Source organism: Dromaius novaehollandiae, chromosome 26 (assembly GCF_036370855.1).
Source record: "Dromaius novaehollandiae isolate bDroNov1 chromosome 26, bDroNov1.hap1, whole genome shotgun sequence".
In the NCBI taxonomy this organism is placed as follows: Eukaryota; Metazoa; Chordata; class Aves; order Casuariiformes; family Dromaiidae; genus Dromaius; species Dromaius novaehollandiae.
Window position 1 is genome coordinate 5,378,342 of NC_088123.1, and position 20,923 is coordinate 5,399,264.

The 20,923-nt window shown below is 39.2% G+C and overlaps 1 protein-coding gene and 1 long non-coding RNA gene across 3 annotated transcripts in view; one reads left to right on the plus strand and one right to left on the minus strand.

Moving 5' to 3' along the window:
* Positions 1–15,427: 15,427 nt before the first annotated feature.
* LOC112996729 (uncharacterized) overlaps positions 15,428–20,923 on the minus strand; it is a 65,747-nt gene continuing 60,251 nt past the window's right edge. The window contains exons 6-7 of the long non-coding RNA XR_003262530.2: positions 18,014–20,125; positions 15,428–17,387 (exon numbers count right to left, since the gene is read on the minus strand). This is a non-coding gene — a long non-coding RNA (uncharacterized LOC112996729). The remainder of the gene's footprint in view (positions 17,388–18,013; positions 20,126–20,923) is intronic.
* ADRA1A (adrenoceptor alpha 1A) overlaps positions 19,945–20,923 on the plus strand; it is a 48,192-nt gene continuing 47,213 nt past the window's right edge. For both annotated transcript variants that reach the window (XR_003262526.2, XM_026122375.2), the window contains exon 1: positions 19,945–20,076. The gene's annotated coding sequence lies outside the window, so the exon portion shown is untranslated. The remainder of the gene's footprint in view (positions 20,077–20,923) is intronic.

Genomic DNA, 20,923 nt, shown 5'->3' on the forward strand with positions numbered 1-20,923 from the left:
CTGATTCTACGAAAAGCTGCCTGGATGACCTGAGCCAAGATACGTGACATTTCTATTCTTCACACTTCAGCCTGTGCAGTGGGGCTGACAGTACTGTTCTTCTCCCTTCCTGCACTTGAACTGCTGAAGTTTTTCGGAGTGGAAAGGTCTCTTACCATGTGCTTGAAGAGTAGTGGGGCCCCAGTTTTGACTGGAGCTGCCACAGTACACATGCTTAATGAGAGAGCTGCAAAGATTGGTTGCCGCTGCAGGATAGCACTGCTATTTGTCACTCACTCACCTTTATGCATTGCATCTAACCGCACCCAGAAAACCTAACTTATCTTCAGGCACAAGGTCCTCTCTTCTTGCTTATAGTAGGGAGATGAAAACTGTGCTCTTTGTTATCAAATGCCTTTTTGCTGAGTACCTTAAAGAAAAAATTTCAAGAAAGATTCACACAGATGCAATTTTTTAAAACAACAGTTCTAACTGAAATAGTTATAGAGAAAAGTTTGAAAACATGAGCACCAAGAGCTGAAAAATTAGCAGAGAAAGAGAAACAGCCTAGCATTTGCTGCTTTAGATTAGAAAAAAAGAATCCTATTAACTGACTCATGATTTTTTACTAGAGTTTGGCAATTCTATCTCTTTTCAGTGCTAGCTGAAAAAGATTGATGTCTCAGCCCCAAAACTGGAGGAAAATAACTGGAAAAAACCCCACTATATATATATATATAGATATATAGATATATATATATAGATATATAGATATATAGATACATAGATATAGATATATATATACACACACACATACACATACATATACTTCACTCTGCACCGCACTGCTTCAAACAGGACACAAGGTCTCTCTACATTCCCTCTTAGATGAAGCATCACTGTGGGTCTGTCTGTACAGCATCCCTGCAAGAAAGGATTTTGGGGGCTTACTGTCATTGTTTTGTTTCCTTTCAGAGGAAGATTCCTAAGAGCCTCTAATTCTCCTTACAGTATCTGTAATGACTCTTCCTAGAGAAATGCTCTTTCCACAAAATTCTTGTTACATGACACAAGTGTACCCAAGAATAAAAAAGATGACTTAAATAGTTACTGCTACACTGAGTATATTGCCCTGCAAATGCTAAGTGTTATGGTTGTTTGTTGTATTTGAAGGTCCGGATCTTGTACATAGCATCTCATGGATTTCTAAGAGCACAAATGGTATTTATTGTAAGCAGGCAGGGATTTTAGAGATATGTGTTAAAACACTGGGTCTTTTCTTGGCTTTTTGTGTCACTATGTATTTGCTGTTATAATACATACTGTGAGTTTTGTACAGCACTTTGTACAGTGGCAGGATGGGGGCTATTTTGGTTGTTGATGCTACTGTAGTAAAAACAGTAACAGTCAATTTAAATGGATGTTATTAGAGATTAATTTTTAAAATCTGACCAAAATCTTGCCAAAAAAAATCTCAAAATCCAGTTTGCTGCTCACAGATATATGAAGTCATTTGTGTTGTAAAATAGCACTTAAAGCACAGCATTACTTTTACCACTGACTTCTAATCCTTTTGAGCAAGTGATGCTTTTAGAGATGGCTTGTCACTTCTTCAGTTAGCAGGATCGAAGGGTAACTACATATTCAGCCAGAGCTCTGTACATGATTTATTCGACAGGGATTGTATTCTGAAGTGGCACATGTTGTGTGGAAAGAGCGTGGGGCCCTCCTACGGCAGCCTGTTCTGGCACCAGCTTGCTCTGTTACCAGAGCCCAGGCTAATACGCTGTAGGCTGGCTTGGAAGCTTCCTGACTCACCGCCATCTCTCCCACCCTTGGTGACTGAGTCACAGCCAGATCTGAACAGTGAATCAATGATATGAGCAATCCTAGACCCTAGTAAATGTTACATTCTTTGCTGCAAACGCAGGAGGAGGTGGATATATTGCAGCTAATAAATAATTGATTCCCTGTTAGACTAGCTGTAGGGAGGATGGGACTGGCCTCTCAATTGTGTTTCAGTTCAGCTGCTATTTCCCTTTCTTTGCTGAAATCAATGTCTGAGAATACAGAGCAAAATCGACCACTGTGACTAGATGAAGAGCCTGGGAACTGAACCAAGCCCACCTCGCAGTGTAACAGTTCAGCTCTTCTGCAGTTGCTTGGTGACTTGGCTTTCCATGAACTGCTCTGTGAGGAAGAAATAGAAATCCATTTATATTATTTGTCTACAAAATCCTTATAATCTCATTCTGAATTATTATTCTGGATGACATATCCCGAAGGCCAAGACAGGTAAAATGAGGCCAAAAAAAACCATCAGTGCCATTTGTCCCACATGTGTTTTCATTCCCATACTAAAGAAAGCTCAGTCGATTTCCTGATGCACTCTCTGCTTCTTCTCAGTGTGGCTGAAAATTAAATTAGTCACTTTACCACAAGCATGTGATCTGGTTACAGTATTGGCTCATGTTTACTTTAGCAAGCAAATCACAGAGACAGTCTAATCCTTTAGTGCTTCCATCAACATTTTTCATGTCAGAAGAAAAAAGGATCTGCAGACTTTTTAAATGGGTAAATATACATAGTGCACAACTTGTGCTGTTCCAGAAGGTTGAAAGCTGTATGACTGATAGATAATACTGTTCTTGTCCTGTTCCAGTTCTGTACTGAGAAAAACTAAATAAATGTTTGAAAGAGATGTATTCCTATTTTTATTACAGTAGCATGGAGGCACCCCAGTGTTTCTTAAACTTAGCTCTCTGCATATACCTAAACTGTCTTTATTCAGCAAAGCACTTATACATATGCTTGACTTCAACTTCCATGTACTTAAAATGAACTTCACGTTTGAATTTTTGCCAAAACTGAGGCCCAGTGAATAGGTTTGAGATGATCATCAGAGTTCACTGGAAGGGAATTGTGTCCGCATTTTTGATTTGCTGAGAACAACTTGCTAGATGTGGATGAGAACATCTTTCCACTCGAAGAATACAGGGCTTTAGGAAAGGAATCCTGACCAAAATCAGAATGAGAAAATGAAATCTTGACAAAGCGAACAACTCTAGGGCTAAATAGTACGGATCAATCAAAGCGTATTTGTCTTCTAAATATATTTAACTGTATTTACCTTGCATCTCCAGAGGAAATAATAGCACTTTAGAACTAAGCTTTCTCATTTCATTATAGGATAGTGAAGCCACATAGAATTTTTCTTCTGATAAAATTTAGAAATGAGAAATTAGCAAAGCCTCTTATCATTTTTGCAGACTATTGTAGTTAGAATATATCATTTTTCTGACACAGGTGCTTGTGCTGAAATATTCTAGACAATGACTTTTGTTTTGCAAATACAGAGTGCATTTGCTATGCACTGATGGGAAATTCTGGCTTTTCTTCTATTTGCTTCCTGTAGTCTGTGTGTCTGCTGATGAAGAGCAAAGTGAAATCTGTTTTTGCTACAGTGCGCACTCCAAATTAGAAAGGGAAGCATGTCCCAGGAAACTGAAGAATCAATGCAATCTATAGAAGAGGCTGCCCTTAGTAAAGTCAGAAGTTGCGCCACAGATATCAAATTGAAATTTATTCCACATAATTTAATTCAGATGAAATGTTGTCTTCCTTACAGCAATGTATCATTTTTATCATTATCTTTCTTTTTCTTTCTTTTGTCCATTTGGCCCTTTGAAAGTGTTAGAAATGAGCCAAAGATATTTACATTTCTTAATTCCCTTATCTTTCCTTAAAGTCATCAAATTAGCTACAAAATGAAGGAAGTAATAGCTGGCTAAGTGTGGCTGGTATATGGTTTGTATTCAGCAGTAACATTGCCATTCTCTGTGACAAAGTCCTGCCAGCCTCGCTAATGCTGTAATTGATTTTATTCTGTAAGAAGCCAAATTATCTTCAGAAGCGCTTTGAAGGAGTCTGCTGCTCTTCTCTCTGAGCTGAGAGTAAAATCTGGGACCATATGTTCCCAAGGGGAAAAAAGGTAGCACAAATTGTCAGTAAAACCAAAATAACATCTTTTCCGTGCTGTGTTTCTTGAGTGGTTTCTCTATGGCTGTATCCATATGGAGAGGGCAGATTCGTAATAAAACAGGCAGTTTTCCCTGGCCTGGCAGAGAGAGGATTGTAGCACTGCAGAATAAAGTAGAATTTGGTTTAATAACTATCCTCTGCTCTTACATCTCTCTGTAGATCTCAGGAGACTTTACAAAGGAGGGCAGAATCATTATTTTCTTTTTATACACGGGAAGCAAGAACAGGCTGAGGTGCGATGGCCTGTGAAGGCCAGCACAGCAGCCTAAGCTGGATTTTGGGTACCTCTGCAGGAGGTATTTGCTTAATCAGGACTTCATACAATACTATGTTATATACAGCTGATGCCCAGCCGAAAACAGCTGGTAGCAATATGATTGCAGAACCCAGTAACATCACTCTTGTGGGCCAGATTCTGCTTCAGGATCTCTCTTGTGATGTTTTTGTTGATACTTGTGCTGTTGGGTTGGGGCCCACAAAACATATACTGGGTGTAGTTACAGAAAGGATGGCTTGGAGGTTTTCTCATGGAATGGTTTTCCGTTGGAAAATGCCAGCTTCTCAAAACCCGAACTTTTCCTGGGAACACACATACCACAGGCGGCAAAAATGATATTCCTGGTCACAGCAGGAGAAAGGGAAAATGAAGAAAAACAAAGAAAGGAGGGGGAAAAAAAATCTTCACTATTCCAGAATTAGAAGAATCAGTGCTAATGATAGAAACATGAGATGCTGGAGTCCTGTTCCAGTAATTATTTGAATACAAAGAGAAATAACTGATAGGATTGAAAGTGCTGTGGTTCATTTTGAGTATTTAATAGATGAGAGATGAGATTCTAGTCCATGATCAAACTAGGAAAACAAGTTTTCTGTTTGATTATGTTAATGTTCCTGTATTTTCTTCTGCTCATTGCACATTTTGTTCACAAGCATATTGAACTGCTGTCTTCACTTCTTTCCGTGTAAGTTTAGCCATGCATGAGGTGGTAATACTAGTGGTGGTATGTAGATAAGCTTGATTAATGGTCATAAGCAACTTCAAAATTCTTGACAAGAGTTTTTTTTTCTGTATGTAAATATTTTTGTCTTGTGCAGGCTAGATCCTGAAATCCAGGGGAAATTTGCTTGAGGGATATCACGTTTTTGCCCATTAGTAGCAAGGTCGTTGCAGACATGACCTTTAGCAGATAATGTCATGAAAGTGGAACATGATGCAACTCAACTCTTGGTCAGTGATTTTTCAGCCTAGGAACTTATTTTTGAGAGTAGAAAAAGCATTTAAACATACGAGGATTTCCAAAAGCATTATTTTAGGATTTTTTTTCCCAAGTTGATTTAATAGGAATTAGGTGCTCCCAGCTTGGTACTTCCAAAAATACCTCTCAGTGTTTTCTGCCTGGTAGGTATTTAACTACCTGTGAACAAATCTTATATGGCTAGTCATTTGAGGTTCCTAATAGGTGACACCTTTCAAGACCCATTTTCAGCAAGCAGCTTCCTTAAAGCAAAAGCTCCTGCTAAAACTGACATTTGAAACTATTGGCAATTTATATTTACTCCTCTTGATCAAAACATTCAAGGAAAAGAATTTGCCAGACCTTCCCACTGCTGAGAGGAAAGAAAAAGAAGGGAGCATGTGCTGAGTAAGAGTCAAATTACAATATTCTGAAAAATAAAACCAGTCAGCAAGTAGGGAAAATCATCTACACAGGTCCTGGACTTTTCTAATTGATCTAACCTAATATAAGCACAGAAATGTTCACAGCATGACAAAAATGAAACACAAATGAAACAGAATTCAAGTGATCTTGACCACTTAAAATCAGTCTACTTCTCCCAAAAACAGTAAGAAGCAAGAGAACATTTTTGCTTTTTTTTTTTAATGCTCCGTGTATTTTGTGATAATTAAATCAATAGAAATGGCTGGAAAGTTATCATAACAGAGTGCAATGGTCTGATTCCCAGAGAAGAAAAGCTGAAAAAAGTAACACAGAAGTCCCCATTTTTGCAATTGATATGAGAGATCTACATTTAAATTTGCAATTTTACAACTGGGCTTCCTAAGGGTCGGAACAGTCGCCCAGAGTCTTGTAGATCTGCATTTGGAAAATAGCCTAAGTGACAATGTTTAAGGCAGTAATTTGTCATGTGACGGGGAGCAAAATAAACTGAACAAATGAAAATAACCTTTATCTGTAGAATGCTTTTTGATTAAACAGTATCATTTACATGCTCTCTGGAATATAAAAGTATTAAACATATGAAACATCTGGATAAAAACTAAAGCAAATTAAAAAAAAAGAGAAGAATGTTTGGGTAAATTTCTGGCATTCAGAGTATTTGAAGAAATTTAATTTAGCTTTTTATATATCTTTGAGGGATCCTTACACTCTAAAATTTAGATTTAGGTTATGACAATTGTCAGTGAGTTCCCTGGAGGGCCAAAGAAATCAAGAAACAAAAGGCAAAACCTATTTTGGAAATCTTTTTAATGCTTAAAATTCGAAAAAGAAAATGTCAGCAGTCTTCAAGATTATCATTAATTGTACCTTTAAAATGAGAGGGCATAGATTTACGCCGTTACTAGATCAAGCTTACTGAAATCATTGAAAGATCCCCACTGACTTTGTTGGCTTTGGTATGTATTTCTGGATCAGGTGAAAATGAATACGTCTTCGTATAAAATAAATCTTAAGATTAATTTAGCTGACAACCAGGTCCAGAATTTTATAATATGATAGGCAATTGCTGCACTGCAGCTCACTGTAGTCTCGGCCCTGCTTTCCACCCACTCATGACATTTAACAAGAATTTTCCCAGCATTAATGTTTTTATGCTTACCCACAGCCAAAAGTTAAATAATTTTGGAACACCAAATCACTGGGATTAACTAAGCAAACTATTTTCATTTAGCTTAATCTAAGTTCACCTTTACTCCCATAATCATTGATCTGGATTCTTCCAGTGGGTGCATAAATCTAGTTTCTGAATGCCTGCCACTGAAAAAGCACCATAGCATATTTAAACAATCATTTGTCAAACCCTCTGTTTTCTCTCTTATGCCACGATTCATCTTTTAGTGAAATCCAGCTCTCTTGCTTGTTTAGTAGCAGGGAGAAGAATTAGCACATTAGAGACGCAGGAAGAAACTGCTGAGTAGCAGGTGCCATCACCCACCGCACTTCGACTTTCCTGTGAAATCTCAGCTCTCAAGTCTGGATATGGTTTGATTGGTAAATGACAAAACCCCACTTGGGATTTTCCAAATCCCTGAGGATGAGAACTGGTTAACTTATACCTGCTTTTATGTATTGAGTGACCATCTAATGCCCAGGGCCACAAAGGTGTTTAGGACCTTAATTTGTGGCAAATTCTAGGCATTTCACTCCTACTGAAATCAGTAGAGTTTGGGTCTTTAAATACTTGCAGATTTGAGCTTAACTTGCTTAGTTTTGATTGATAATCTCAACCTAAAATATTAAGTGACTTGGTTACAACACAGGCAAGGTGGCATAGGAATGAAAGAACACAGGCTCTTGATAGACGTGCAAAAACATCTATGTGTAATTTCGTACAGCCACTAATGTCATAGGACAACAGAGCTTAAATTGCCTGAAACAAGGGCTCCCCTTAGTGAGGTGAGGGTACCCATATGTCAGCTGCGTATTTAGGTGATGGAGTGAGCAATTCTGGAAAGGTATTTAAAGGTTACTAGATATTGTATACTGCCAGAAACAAACTGTTTTGAGGAATACTCAGAGCTCAAAAAAGGCCATCTGGTGGCAGAGCTCCCCAGGGTTTTAAAAATAGCACGATTCCCTCACAGACACAGTTCCTGATGTGTTCACATGCTGATTAACCATCTGATTTGTTAGGCATTTAATTCTGACAGCTGCTTTGCAAAATTTAAGTGTGTGCGTTAAGCACTCATAAAAACACTTATGGACATTATTGTACATCACACACTGCATGCGCCAAGCAAAAAAATTAACATAACTGGATTGTTATTGTCTCCAAGCAAAAAGTATTATTAGCACAACTGGAACATCTCCAATTCTCTAGCCAGTCACATTTGGTTCCCACTGCTAATAGGATCTTTCTCATTTTAGAATGCAGAAGCAAGACGTACCACCATGGTGAGAGCACACACGTAGGTCTAAATGCTGAGAGAATGGCTTAGCTGTATAAATGCTAAATATCAAATCCTTATGATCCCAGCAGGATTTGCTAAGAAGTCTTCATCCTTCTTCAGTATGACAATAACTGAGATAACCAAGACTATCTTGATGATGTTATCCTCCTCATTATGCATGCTTGTGAAATCTCAGAGCACTATTAGCAAGACTTAATTAATTCTTCTAGAATATGGGCTTACTTTCCCAGATCCCATCAGAGTAGTACATGAGGGATTCATAAAGCAGAGACTGACTTTGCTTCTGGCTTTCTAACATCACTGAGGTCTGTTCTTTCTTTCATGGCCCCTTGCAGGATCTGGCACTAGGGGAGAACATCCATTAATGGCAGTAAGTAAAGTTGCAGAGTTACTATGCTTCTGAGCAGCTTGGCTGCATGCATCGCGAACGTGCTCCTGTCTGAGAAGGCTGTTAAAACACTTTGGAGTGCAGTATTACTGGTTTTGGAACTGTACTTTTTTGTGCGATCCTGGAAATTCCCCAAAATGTACATGCATGTGACAGCACTGAAAAGCACGGTCTGCCCCGCTTTATATTCCTAACAAACATAGGCCAGCTGAGCATAGGATGAAACGTCCTTTGGTTCGGTGCACACCATTCAGGATGCTCCAGTGCAGGAGGCACACAACCAGTGCGTTTTTGTCTGCAGCTGACAAATCAGTCTCAAAAAGCTTTTCCTTTTCAATCAAAGACAGCAAGGTCAGAAGAGCATTTTATTGCAACCTTTAAAACAGCAGAGGTCAGAAAATACTGCTGGAGACAGTTAATGCTACTGCTTGCATTGCAGTCACAAGTGATTAGTTTGCCATGATGTCTGGGTCCGTGGTACATTGTTCATAGTTTTCATTGTCTTGAGCTGCCATAAACTAATAGTTTATATTACAGTAATGTTTCTTCCAAATTAATGGGAGAAACATATTCAGTGAGAGTTTGAGCAAATTCTGAATAGAAATTGGGGGGAGGGGGATCAGTACACTTTTAACAAACAGCTTTTTCGTAGTGTTGGCTAGTTTTTCCTTCTTTTCCTCCTTCTCTTCTTCCATCTTTCTCAGCATGTTTAGCTATAATTTGTCTTGGACATTAAATCTGTGTTGAAGAATGATATGGAGATTTCTTTCTTTTACAGTAACAACTGTGATCAAAGCACTGCTATCTCCACATGCTGATTGAAAGATAGTATCAGTGGCCACCACACCCATCTCCTTGCTTCTCCTAAAGCCCTTACAGCCTCCAAAAAGGCTGTGTAACTTTCATCTCTGCTAACAGCATCTACATTTCTTTAATTTTTCAGCCCTTTTTTTTTTTTGCTTTTTCTCTTGAGTGGTATGATGAGTTTTGTCTTGTTCCATGGTTCTGTTCCTTACTTGTTGCTAAGCCCTAGCAGTAAGCAAGTGACACCATCAAATGTGTGAATGCTTTAGACAGAACACTAATTAGTACTGCATAGTTCTTGTAAGTCAATTAAAATATCAGAGAGGAACATAGTGATCAGAAGGTTATGGTTAGTTAAGAGGAATTCCAGGACCATTTTGAAGCTGCTGGTATTGGGAATATTGGATGTTTTCTTGTTTTCTCTGATTTAATCAAACAACAGAAAATCACATCTCATCAGCGAACGATAAAGCTGGCAGTTCCCAGCTACTGCAGTTACAATACACTGGGAGGATAATAAAATATCATTAATACAGTATAGTTCAGAGATGAGCGTAATTATAATTCAAAAGACAAAATTCTCCGCTTTTACAGACTGTTATTTACAGGGAACCAAACTGCAAGACTGTTTCAATTATCACTCAGTGCCAGTGCAAGGGGAAATAATGAGACTTTATCTTAGCAATGCAGGTAACAGCATCATCCATTCCATTGAAATTGCTGCTGCAGAAGACTATGAGCCAGATACTGCAAACGGTGAAGAGCCTGACTGGTATGTGAGACAGGGCAGAGGAGCTAACCTGGACTTCGGGAAACAGTAGGGTGAGGGGTTCCTGCCCATTCCTCTGTAATTGGAACATGTGCATATATTTTCTGGCTCTCATTTTCTGAGGATTATCTGGATTGAAGTAAGGTGAGAAATTCTGCTTTATCCAGGTTAAAATGAAACAATATCAACATGTTTATTTTAGAGAACACAGCAGATTGCGATATACATACCTAACTAATTAGGGCCAGTCCTAAACATGTGTTTGATTCTTAGCCTAGAAATCATCTATTTTATTGAGAAACCCAGAAATAATTCTCTTTTCATCTGTGGTTGAGTCTAACAGACTAACATTTAGCAGGCTGTTGAACAAAGTAAACTGAAAACATCCCTAGAGGAGCTGGAAGTTTTGCCCTCTTCCATCAATTCGAGTCCAGTAGTCCGGTTTGTTTTTCCTTTTGTTATGTTGCTTCCTCCAAATTATTTGCAAGCTGCAAGTTAAAGCTATAAAATACAAGTCATGGAGTCATGGAATTTCAGTCAGGCCTAGGGCAGGAGGAATTTGGGAATTCTGTTTGTAAGGCAGCAGATGCTTTCAGCTAAAGGTCTGGGCTAGCTGGAACAGACACCTGTTTGTTCACAGAGCTGATAGGGTACTGGCATAAAGTTAACATTGGGCGAATGTTCCCATCTTCAAAGACAGTCACATGAGGTGACATCTCATCTTACTGAAGCCAATGGGAATTTTGCCATGGACTTCTATGAAGTCATGGTTTTCTCCATGAAACCAGAGCTTTAGTCAGTGGCTTTATGTGCTGGATAAAGAGTCAAACTATTCACTTTCTATAGAATTTTTACTTAATATAGCAAATGCAGACAAATATTTACGATGATTTTGCAATGGTAATTGCATATACTGCTCCTCTGAGGCCTGGAAGGAGTCTGCCAAAATATCATTATTGTTGATTAATCAAGTCTATTTGAGCCAACTTCTGCTCTCACTGAAATCAATTGCAAAGCTCCTATACATTTCAATGAGTTCAGGTTCTTTATAATTTGGCCTTTTTTACTGCTAGACTCTGTATTTCTTTTGTTCCATTAAGCAAGGCTGCCTTTTCAGCAATTCCTGTCATTTCTGCTTTAACAAGTTTCTTCAAATGAATTGCAGAAGTATTTTAGCTAATATATGAACAAACATACAATACAATATTTCATTTGCATTCTAGCCTACGGGCCCTGATCGTGAGACCTCTGTGGCCCCAGGTTCTGAGTCTGTTCCCTTTGTTAATGTTCTATACTCAGTCTGGGGCTAAGTTCAGTAAAGCAGGATGGGGTTACTTTTGTGTATTGCATCTAAAGAGTTTGCAGAACAGAGCTTTGTTTCACCCATTTTGAACTTTCTAAGGAAAGATACATCTTTCATGCAAAACCTGTGGAATATACTACATATCTGGGCACCACTCAATAAAAATGTTGGGCCTGTTTCTGGACTAGGATAGACTTTGCGGTACAGAGGTAAATGCTTTGTTCCATGGAGGCCTTTGAGCTTTTACTGAGTGTATTGGTCACACAGCCTCAGTGTCACTACTGAAGAATGTTATCTAAACTTTGTGGGTGCCACCCTGTACCTCTTTTGTAGACAATCGGAGCATTTGCAGTCTCAGAATTCTGCCAGCACAGCTCTTCTTTGTACCTATAAGTACAGACAGAAAAAGAGATAAATGAGGAAATTGTAGATTTGTTTGAAAACTTTTTCATGACGAACATTAAACACCCTAGTTTAGATTGTTTAAGAGGATATTAGAAAATCTAGAAGGACACAGTGTTTTATGTTCCTGGTCTCCTTGCTGGCATGAGATCTTGTCTGATCAGGCCATGCACAAGCTTTCACGGCATCTGATCAAAAATAGACCCAAGAAAAGCTGTACAAATTCTGTTTCTAGGTACAAATATGTTGTCTCAGGTTAAAATTGAAATCCAGAGGAATCTGTTTCCCATCCTTTATGTGCTGTCTTCTCAGGGTAGAATTCACCCTTTATGCAGACAGACTATGCATCAGTTAAGACAAATCTAAGGACTTACTTTGAAGATTAAAGTGCAGAACACTTCTGCTGGTCTTCTGTGCAGTGGTGAATTTCACCTACAGCAAGTAAGAAGAAGTGTACGAATTGCCAAGACAAGCAGGTCAGTACGCTGCCCACACCTGCAGCAGCTGGCATACATACCAGAGGAGAAGGTGAAGGGAGCAGCAGTGGTTGGTTATGGAAAACGTATTTCCAGGGGAAGATAAGTATTTCTTAAACTGATGAGTTTTGATCTCCAGTTTTTTATTTGTTTTGTTTATTTTTAACAACTCCTGATTATAACACAGAATGTTTATTTCTCTAAATGCCTGCTTCTTTTTGCTCAGTCCTCCCAAATGGCCTTGGTGATCTTTTGTGATGAGGACTGAAATTCTCTTCTGAAATCCTCCAATGGGTCATGAATGTTTTTTTCTCCCTCCTAGAGTAGAAATAGCTATTGCATTTTATAATTAATTCACTTACATATCACTTCTTAGATGACTTACTTGATTATTCATCTCTAGTAGCTGTAGCTCTGGAAAAAGTGAGCCATTTCCATTTGTGTGCTTTCCTCTTATGTGAGAGTGCAGGAAAGGGAATGGTAGAATATTCTCAGCTATTTTTGGATGACGCACTTCAGTGGTTTTGTACAAGCTGAAGTCTGCTCTCCTCTTCTATGTCTATTGTTAAATCACCCAGTTAAATGGTTTAAGCCATCCAAGCTAATTTTTGCCTAAAAGAAATACTCGCACAGTTTTGTCTGCCAGTTTGCCCCAGCAAAACAGGAGATCATAAACCCTTGCCAGACAGGTGCGTAGCTTTCTGTTAGCAGAAATCAAATATTCCTCCAGAGCTGAGCACATCTGCGCTTCCTCAGAAGTCACTGCAATGTGACTGAGGCAGCCGGAGTTCGCTCAGGTGTCGATGGTGGTTAAGGTCAGGGAGCAGCAAGAGCAGGGCTGCTCCGCAAGGGAGGATGAGCTCGGAGCCGAGGGTGCTCTCACCAACCGGGGTGCAGTCCCTTAGCAGCTGAGGGCTGTGGGCAGAGCAGGGGGCTGGTAGCAGGCTCCATCACCGGTCCCAGACAAGGCGAGGTGACAGAATTCATTCATCCCCATAGGAGGATTTTTAAGGAGCATGGTGGGAGACCGTCTTCCCCATAGACTTGCCTTAACCAAAGCTCTGACCCAATGAATCCTTGCTTTGCTGTTGGTGCTTGGATGAAGAGTGAAAAGGCACTACCATTTAGGAAGATAAGTTAAGCGAGGACAGATTTTGCATAGTCCACAGGCGCATCTGCTGCACACAGTGTGCTTCGGAGAGTAGGGCTTCAGTTCCCGGGACTACTCTCCTAGAGAGACCCTGGCAGAAGCTGGAGTATAACAGTACCTGGTAGATTAATAGAAATGCATCTTATTGCTCAAAAATAAGGTGTTAAAAGGTCATTTTATGCTACATAAAATGTATATAATCTACAGATATCCAGTTTAAGAAGGGAATATTTTAATGTAGATTCTTTTTAGAGCCATGGAAAACTAATACTGCTGCTGGCTGAAAAAACAGTGGTAATAGCGATGACGTTATGTATTTCCATGGAAGTTTGAACTCTGAGCACAATGGTACTACTTACCTAGATTTGTTTTTTATTTTATTCCTTAATACTGTCTATCCATTATCAGCTTTTTATGCTCTTTTACTTAATCTCACTCAAGTTAGCTGCCAGTAACTTTTCACCTTTTCATACAAGTAGTAGTGATGGCGTTCTCAGGAGCAGACAGTATCGCCATTAGCCAGCCGGGGATGTGTGCGGCCTCCCTGTACGGAAAGCAGGGGCAGCAGCCTGCAGGTAGCTGTTTCTTCATGGATAGGATGAGAGAGCCTTAACCCTGCATTACTTGGGTCGCAGAAAGCAGGCACTGTCATTCTCAAGATACCAGTTTCATCTACCTGAGCTAGAGAAACTAGGTTTATTTGCACTTGGTACTTTTCCTGACCTCTTTAAAAATAAAACAGTACTCTTTCAAATTCAGTCTAAAAGAAACATCTAATTTTGGTGATGTATAAGAGGATATCACTGTTGATTTTATCATCACAGGCAAGTTAGGTGTGAAACCCTGCATTCAATGGGAACTAAGCATGAGGTATAAACTGCAGTGTTTGTTCAGATTATTCATATATTTTTTCATACAGTATATTCAGTGTATATATACGGTGTCTGTATATATATAGTGTATATATATAGTATATATATTTTTTCTATATATAGAATATATACTGTGTATATATTTTTTATGTGATGTTCAAATTGTGATGGAAGGGGTCTCAATCAGACCTCATGACAATAGTCAGTCTGTTGACTACCATATGCTGAGAATCAAGCACTGTGACTTAAAAATGATTATTGCCACTACCAGATCTGCTTCTAAAACCCCGCAGTGATGATTGTTAAGAGCGCTACAGTAATTGTAGCATTACTATTGGAATTGTTATGGTGGTTATGCGATTATTTTCATTACAGTAGAATCCAGAGGCACCAAATTAAATCAGGGTCTGTTGCTAGGTCATATGAGAAAAGTGCAAGACTCCTGTCTAAGAGTTTATAATTAAAAGGGCATTTCAATTTTGGCAATACACATTATCAGTATGACACAGATAGAAGCAAGGTAGAAGCAAGGTAGAGCTGGAGAAGATGGCTGTTTATGAAGGTGGCTATTAACAAATTACTAAGAAGCAGGCTCAATAAGCCTGTATTTTACAGTATCTGTTTATTCCACATGCATTAAAATCTTGCACACTGGTAGAAAACCAAGAATTGTAAGCCTCCATGGACAATGCAGAAATACAAGAAGGTGCCTGCACCTCAGGTTCATGGAGGGAATGAGCTGTGGCTTAGTGCACTGATGCTGATTTATTCACTTACCTCATTTCATTGGCATCGGCATAATTACACAATTTGCTCTTGCAGGCAGAGAAGAGATCTCTCACAGTCAGCGTGGAACAGATTGGCTCAATCACTGTCAACAAAATTATTTCATTCGTGTAACGATGTGAAAATTTTCACAACCCCTGCTAGCCAAATAGTTAGGAGGTAAGACCAGGAGTGCTAATAGGTGGGTAGAGTGTACTCCCAGCACGTGATGCTGTCTTCCTCTAGGAACTGAAAGGTTAGAGAGAGTTTGAGCTAACAACTCAATCTTCTACTGCAGACATAAAGCCTTGTTCAAGTTAAAAAAAAAAAAAAAAAAAAAGTTCAATCCCTTCTACCAAAAAATTCTTAGTATAATTCCAAGTGGTTTCACCCCATTGCTTGAATCGGCTGGAATTGAACAGGGAAATGTGTTGCAAGGACAATGTTCTGCATTGGCATTGGTAGACGAGCATGTTGCTTTAACCTATCTTTTGTGCTCTCTTCTCAGTCCTGTATGTACATAACAAGGACAAATCATTTCAGCGCCATGCTCTTCCCTTTGTCCAGCTGTATAACAAGAGAACGGCTAGATACCTTGTGAACTGGAAGAGCTGCTTGCCAAGAACAGTTGGCTCTATATAGCTTGCTTATCTGTTTTCAAATGACCATGTACAGGCTTTGTTTTTTAGGATTTTAGCTGTTGCGAAATTGTATATCCACAATCCATTCCTTGAATAAGTCAGCCCTGTTGACTCGCTGTTCACAAACCATTTACTGTAGCCATTGCTGTGAGGCCTTGCTATGCATATCTCTTGCTTCAGCTCAGAGATCTCCATGGATTCTTTCTGTTGCCTGGATGACCCACGTCCTCATGATGATATTAGCACAATGTAGAAATATATTCTATATTTAACACTCGCTCTCTTTTTCCTTTTTACTGTCTTTCTTGGCAAAACACTTTCGTGCAAATATGTTTGGAAAGCAAATAAAAGCCATTACCAGTGCCATCCAGCAGACTGGCATTATTCTGTGTCAGTTGATGCTAATGTATTAATTTTCTTCAGCGTTCATTTTGCTCAGACTACTAGCCTCACAAAAGCAGGACATACTTAGCTGCCACTGACTGACACAGATGTAGGAGGCACATGCAGGAAAAAATCACTAAAATTAATAGGGCACTAGAGTGGTGAATACATATGGAGCTTTAGGAGCAGCATATTTACAAAAGACAGGGGTTTTCAGAGGAGTTTAAATGCCTTGAGATGAGGTTCAGTGGGAATCAGGCACCTCATATGCTCCTGAAAATCCCTGAGATGTTGATCTGTATCTTTAAAAGCCTCCATCTCTCCCTCACTAGTGAGGTATCTAAACAGGAACTAGATTTTTTCAGCATACACTGCACCCCGTTGCTCCCCTTCATTGATTTTATATGCTGCTTTTCCTTCGGAAGGAGGCCTGGTTTCCGGTCGCTGCCTCTAGCCTGTCGTACTGTCCACTTTGAAAGAAAAGGCTCTTTCCTCAGTAGTGACACTTCAGCTGTTTGGTGCCTCCCTTGGGAGCAGGGAAACCTCTGAAACTGTATTTGCCGTGGAAGGAATAGAAACATGGAACCAGAGGTCTTCAAGGTTTTATGCAGCCGTAATACTAAGCTCTTTTGAAATAGATGTCCCTTTATATTTATAAAGCACCTTTCATCCTGAGAACAGAAAGTGCAGGGAATTACTATTAAATCTTATACTGCAATGCCAAGGCATTCCTAGATTGTACTGAATTATTTTCACATTTTAGTAATTTATTGAAGAAGTTAATTCTTGAGGATTTTGCTGTCAGGCAGCCAGTAGGACTCATAATTAATCCATGGTTCCCTTGATGCCAAACAGTCAGAGGGACCAGGGGTATTATACTTTTGTTCTTGTTTTATGGTAAATAATAGTAGCTCTCATTTTCATAAGAATTTAGACAGATCTGGCTGAGTAATAAAATATTCTGGAAAGCCAACAAGGAAAGGCCTGACTGCAAAGGCACTGCAGCTTTGCATTATTAGAAAAGGGAGTATGAAACTCTGTTAAAAACAAAAAATAAAACATAAAAATAGAAACAAGTTTGCCTGTGGTCTCTTGGCTCCAGTGAGCATCCTGCAATGCCAAAGACTTGTCATCAGAACCACCAACGGGACATGGGAAGAGCACGCTGCTCCCCTGCTCTTGCTGCTCTTGTTTGTGTCACTAACTTCTCCCAGAATATCTACAAACAAGAAATGGCTTCATGCTACTGGCTCAGAGTCCCTGAAAGTTAAAAAAAAAAAAATACCTGTTGGTGAAACAGAGAGTAGATTTTCCTCATATAAAAAATCATGTCAGTAAGATTTCTCTTAAAGAATCACAGCTGAATGTGGTTAAATCATTCAAACAGTGATTAGTAAATATTTTCAGTTCTGTGCTGCTCATGGAGTCACAGGAACCAGTGCCTGAAAGCAGTGGGACAACTGCTGGGTAGTTTATTTAACTCGTTCCCTGTATGCTTTGCCTTTTGTGAGAATATTTGCATAGCCCCCAGCTGAAGTGAACTTTGACACCAAAGTTTATTTTTTCAGTTTCATCATTTGTCAGTGAAGCCTTGATTTAGCTCTTATTCTGCAATAGAATACTTATCCAAACTCCGCTGCAGTCAGTGAATTTACATCAATGCAAAGCTGGTAGGACTGAGATCAGAGCTGTATTTGAAGGACCTCACATAGCAGCTGCTGAAGTCAGTGGGAAAAAGTGTTTGTTATCTTTGGTATATTTAAGATCAGACTCTAAAAGAACAAATGAGGCCTGCCCAGAAGGGGGTTTGCAGGTAGCTAGAGAGGCAATACACTGAAGTATAAGGCCGAACAAAACAGAAAATTAGGTCTGAATGGATGACTGACCTTTGTCTGAAAAAGCAGGAAAAAAGAGTTGACATCTTTCTATCTATTCTGGTGTTCTCTGTCTCTCCATCCAGGTCTTCCACTTCTTATAGTAACACCTTCTAAGACACCAAAGAGGGTCTGGTTCTCATGCTGGCAGTACAGAAGAATTATAAAGTGGCTTTATGTCTACTAAAACCTCTTCCCACTAAAAATGCTTTGGTGCAACACAAATGTCTCTTCAATAGCTTTCTTCTGGGCTTTCAAGTAAAGGCATACCCTAGTCTTTCATCTTGTCTAGTAGCCCACTGTAGACTCTTAACTCTATTTCATTCAAAGTTGTTCTGCTCAGGAGTTTGAGAGAAACCAGGACTCTGATTAGCAAATCTGATGTCAGTGATTCCTAGCCAGTATAATTTGTTATGGGGATAGATCATTCTGCTGCTGGCAGCTGCCACTCCTACAGCTTTTGCTTGCTCCTGCAATTTAGTCAGGGCTTGTTTTGTTGGGTGGCAGCTAAATTCTCTGTGAACAATTTTATGAACTACAGCTGAAGAAGAGTAGGGAAGATACTTTGCATGACTAATTCGGCTTCTTTTGGTGCTTTCACTATATCTTTTGCCCGTCTTCTCTCTTGTCTATTTTAGGTTGCAGTCCTTTCTAAGCGGGGCTGTACTGCTCCTCTGTAGAACATCTGGTGCAGAGGTAGTATATCTCAAATGATGGTATATTGCCATATTGAGAACATGCAGGTTTTACATACTTCCATAAAAATAAAAGCAGATTAATACAAATTCCTACATCATCTTTAATCCCTTGTCAGTGCTAATAAAAAGTAGGAGGTTTTAGCATTTGATTTTTGCTATAGGAGCAATCAGCAGTGAAACTCCAGGTTTCATTATTTAGCTAACAGAGTGTAAGGATCTTTGAGAACACTTCACAATTTAGTTATATTAATGGTTCATGCTGTGATATACATTGTGAAATATTGGAGATTAAAATAGCTCCTGTGATTATCTTTTGTGATGCCTTGAAATTTGCCATAAACTTATGCCTCCTCAAATGCTATTGGAATAGATTACTGCTGGCTGTCTCTTACTGTCTGCAAAGCTTGCATGTTTTGTAGAGAGAAGAGCTTCCATTTTGTTTCCTTTGCAACTGGAAGAATTTCTCAGCATTGTGCCACTTAATTCTGCAAACAGATTATTCCATTCTCAGGTTCAGTCTTCTTCCATTTAGCCATGACTCTCTTAAATGATGACAGAAATCTCTTAGACTCATGTGCCAAAGTGCAGAGGCAGAAGAATGAAGTGAGATAGCCAGCTAGTTTTGAACCTCCTGAGGAATTTCTCAAGCTTTCATATACATTGAGTTGACAGCTTCTTCTAAATAACAAAAAAAATTCCCTGCTAGTTTTCTGTATGAGGTAGTGTAATTTTCTATACACTGCAACTCGCAAAGATCAATAGAAATAAATTGTGAATTAATTGGTTCCACTATTGCCGTTGAAATGGGTTTCCCACATCTCACTAGAACAGGATAAGCTGTAGGATGTCTTGGAAAAGATGATTAAAGCATCTTCATGTAAGACATTTATATTTAAACTTAGCAAAGAATTTGTAGAAGGGAAGAAATGTTACATATGCTTTGGAAGAGATGCAGTAGTTAATCTGCGTATTCTTAAAGGACTGTGTTGAGATACAGGTGGAAATGGTTAAGTGAGTTACATCAGTGGTTTTCCCCACATTTACAGATGCTGCTAACAGAATAACAAAAAAAAGAGGCACAATTCCTACTACTGCAAACTGTCCAGAAGATCAGACAATATAATGGAAATCTGGTTAGCTTCTCTCATCCTTCCTCTGTCTTGTCTATTTTAGGTTGCACTCTCTTCAGAGCAAGGAATCCTTTATCATCTATTTATAAAACACCTAATGCAGAGATGGTATATTGCAAAACTGAGAATCTCCATTGGTTGCAGTCCACGTGTCAAGACTGGCAGGCTCTCTTTCTGCAAGACATGCTTCTATACTTCATCCAGTTCTGCAAGATGACCATAGCTCTTCTGGCCACACACCGGAGGGGTAAGCACTGCTTATTTTAGAACTGCACACTCTTGGGACTAAATAACTCCTGTGAAGGGAGCAAAATAAGGTGTTAAGTTTTATATGAAACTTTAGATCCTGCCCCTGTTAGGCTTTGAATATTTAGCATCAAAAGACAGCTTATCTAGATATAAAGAGAATAACATACATTGTATTAAGGGACAGTTAACCTGGATACAATGTGTCCCATCTGTGTCCTACTCTAATTACGGCAGATGTCTCTTTGCCTCCAAAGAAAACCTCTTTGTTGGTTCTGCGTGCTCTTAGGGCAACACTATTTGTTCTGTGAAGCTTGGAGGATATGAATCATTTGGTCTCTACAGCTTGTGGCTCTGCTAGTTTATTAAAATCTAACCCTCCCAGGTCACGCTTCTAATCTAGCACCGCCAGCTGTTCACAGCATGGTATTAGCTGATCAATAGTGAGTGACCCAGGAGAGTTGTGGGCATTCAGTACTTCACACAGTGGTTGGAGGCATCTGCTGGTCCTATATGAATCACTGTGAAAGCTCTTTCTATAAATAAAATAGGCAAGCATTGTTACATCTCACTGTTAGCAGCAGCAAAATAAATGAACAGCTTCATCTGGGTTTTAGCATCTTCTCATATAATAAGAAGAGCTGGTCCAAAAGAAAGTCCCAAAGTACTCCAGAGGGTCTCGAGGAACAACATACTGTGGAAATTAAAATGTGGCACTGGGAGCGAAGTTGAATTTTATTGCTGTAGAAAACTTGTGATTGTGCACACGTCTCTGAGCGATTTTCCCCGTCCTCAGAGACAGCTACCTATTTCATAACTTATCCACCAACCTCAACCATTTTTATTAT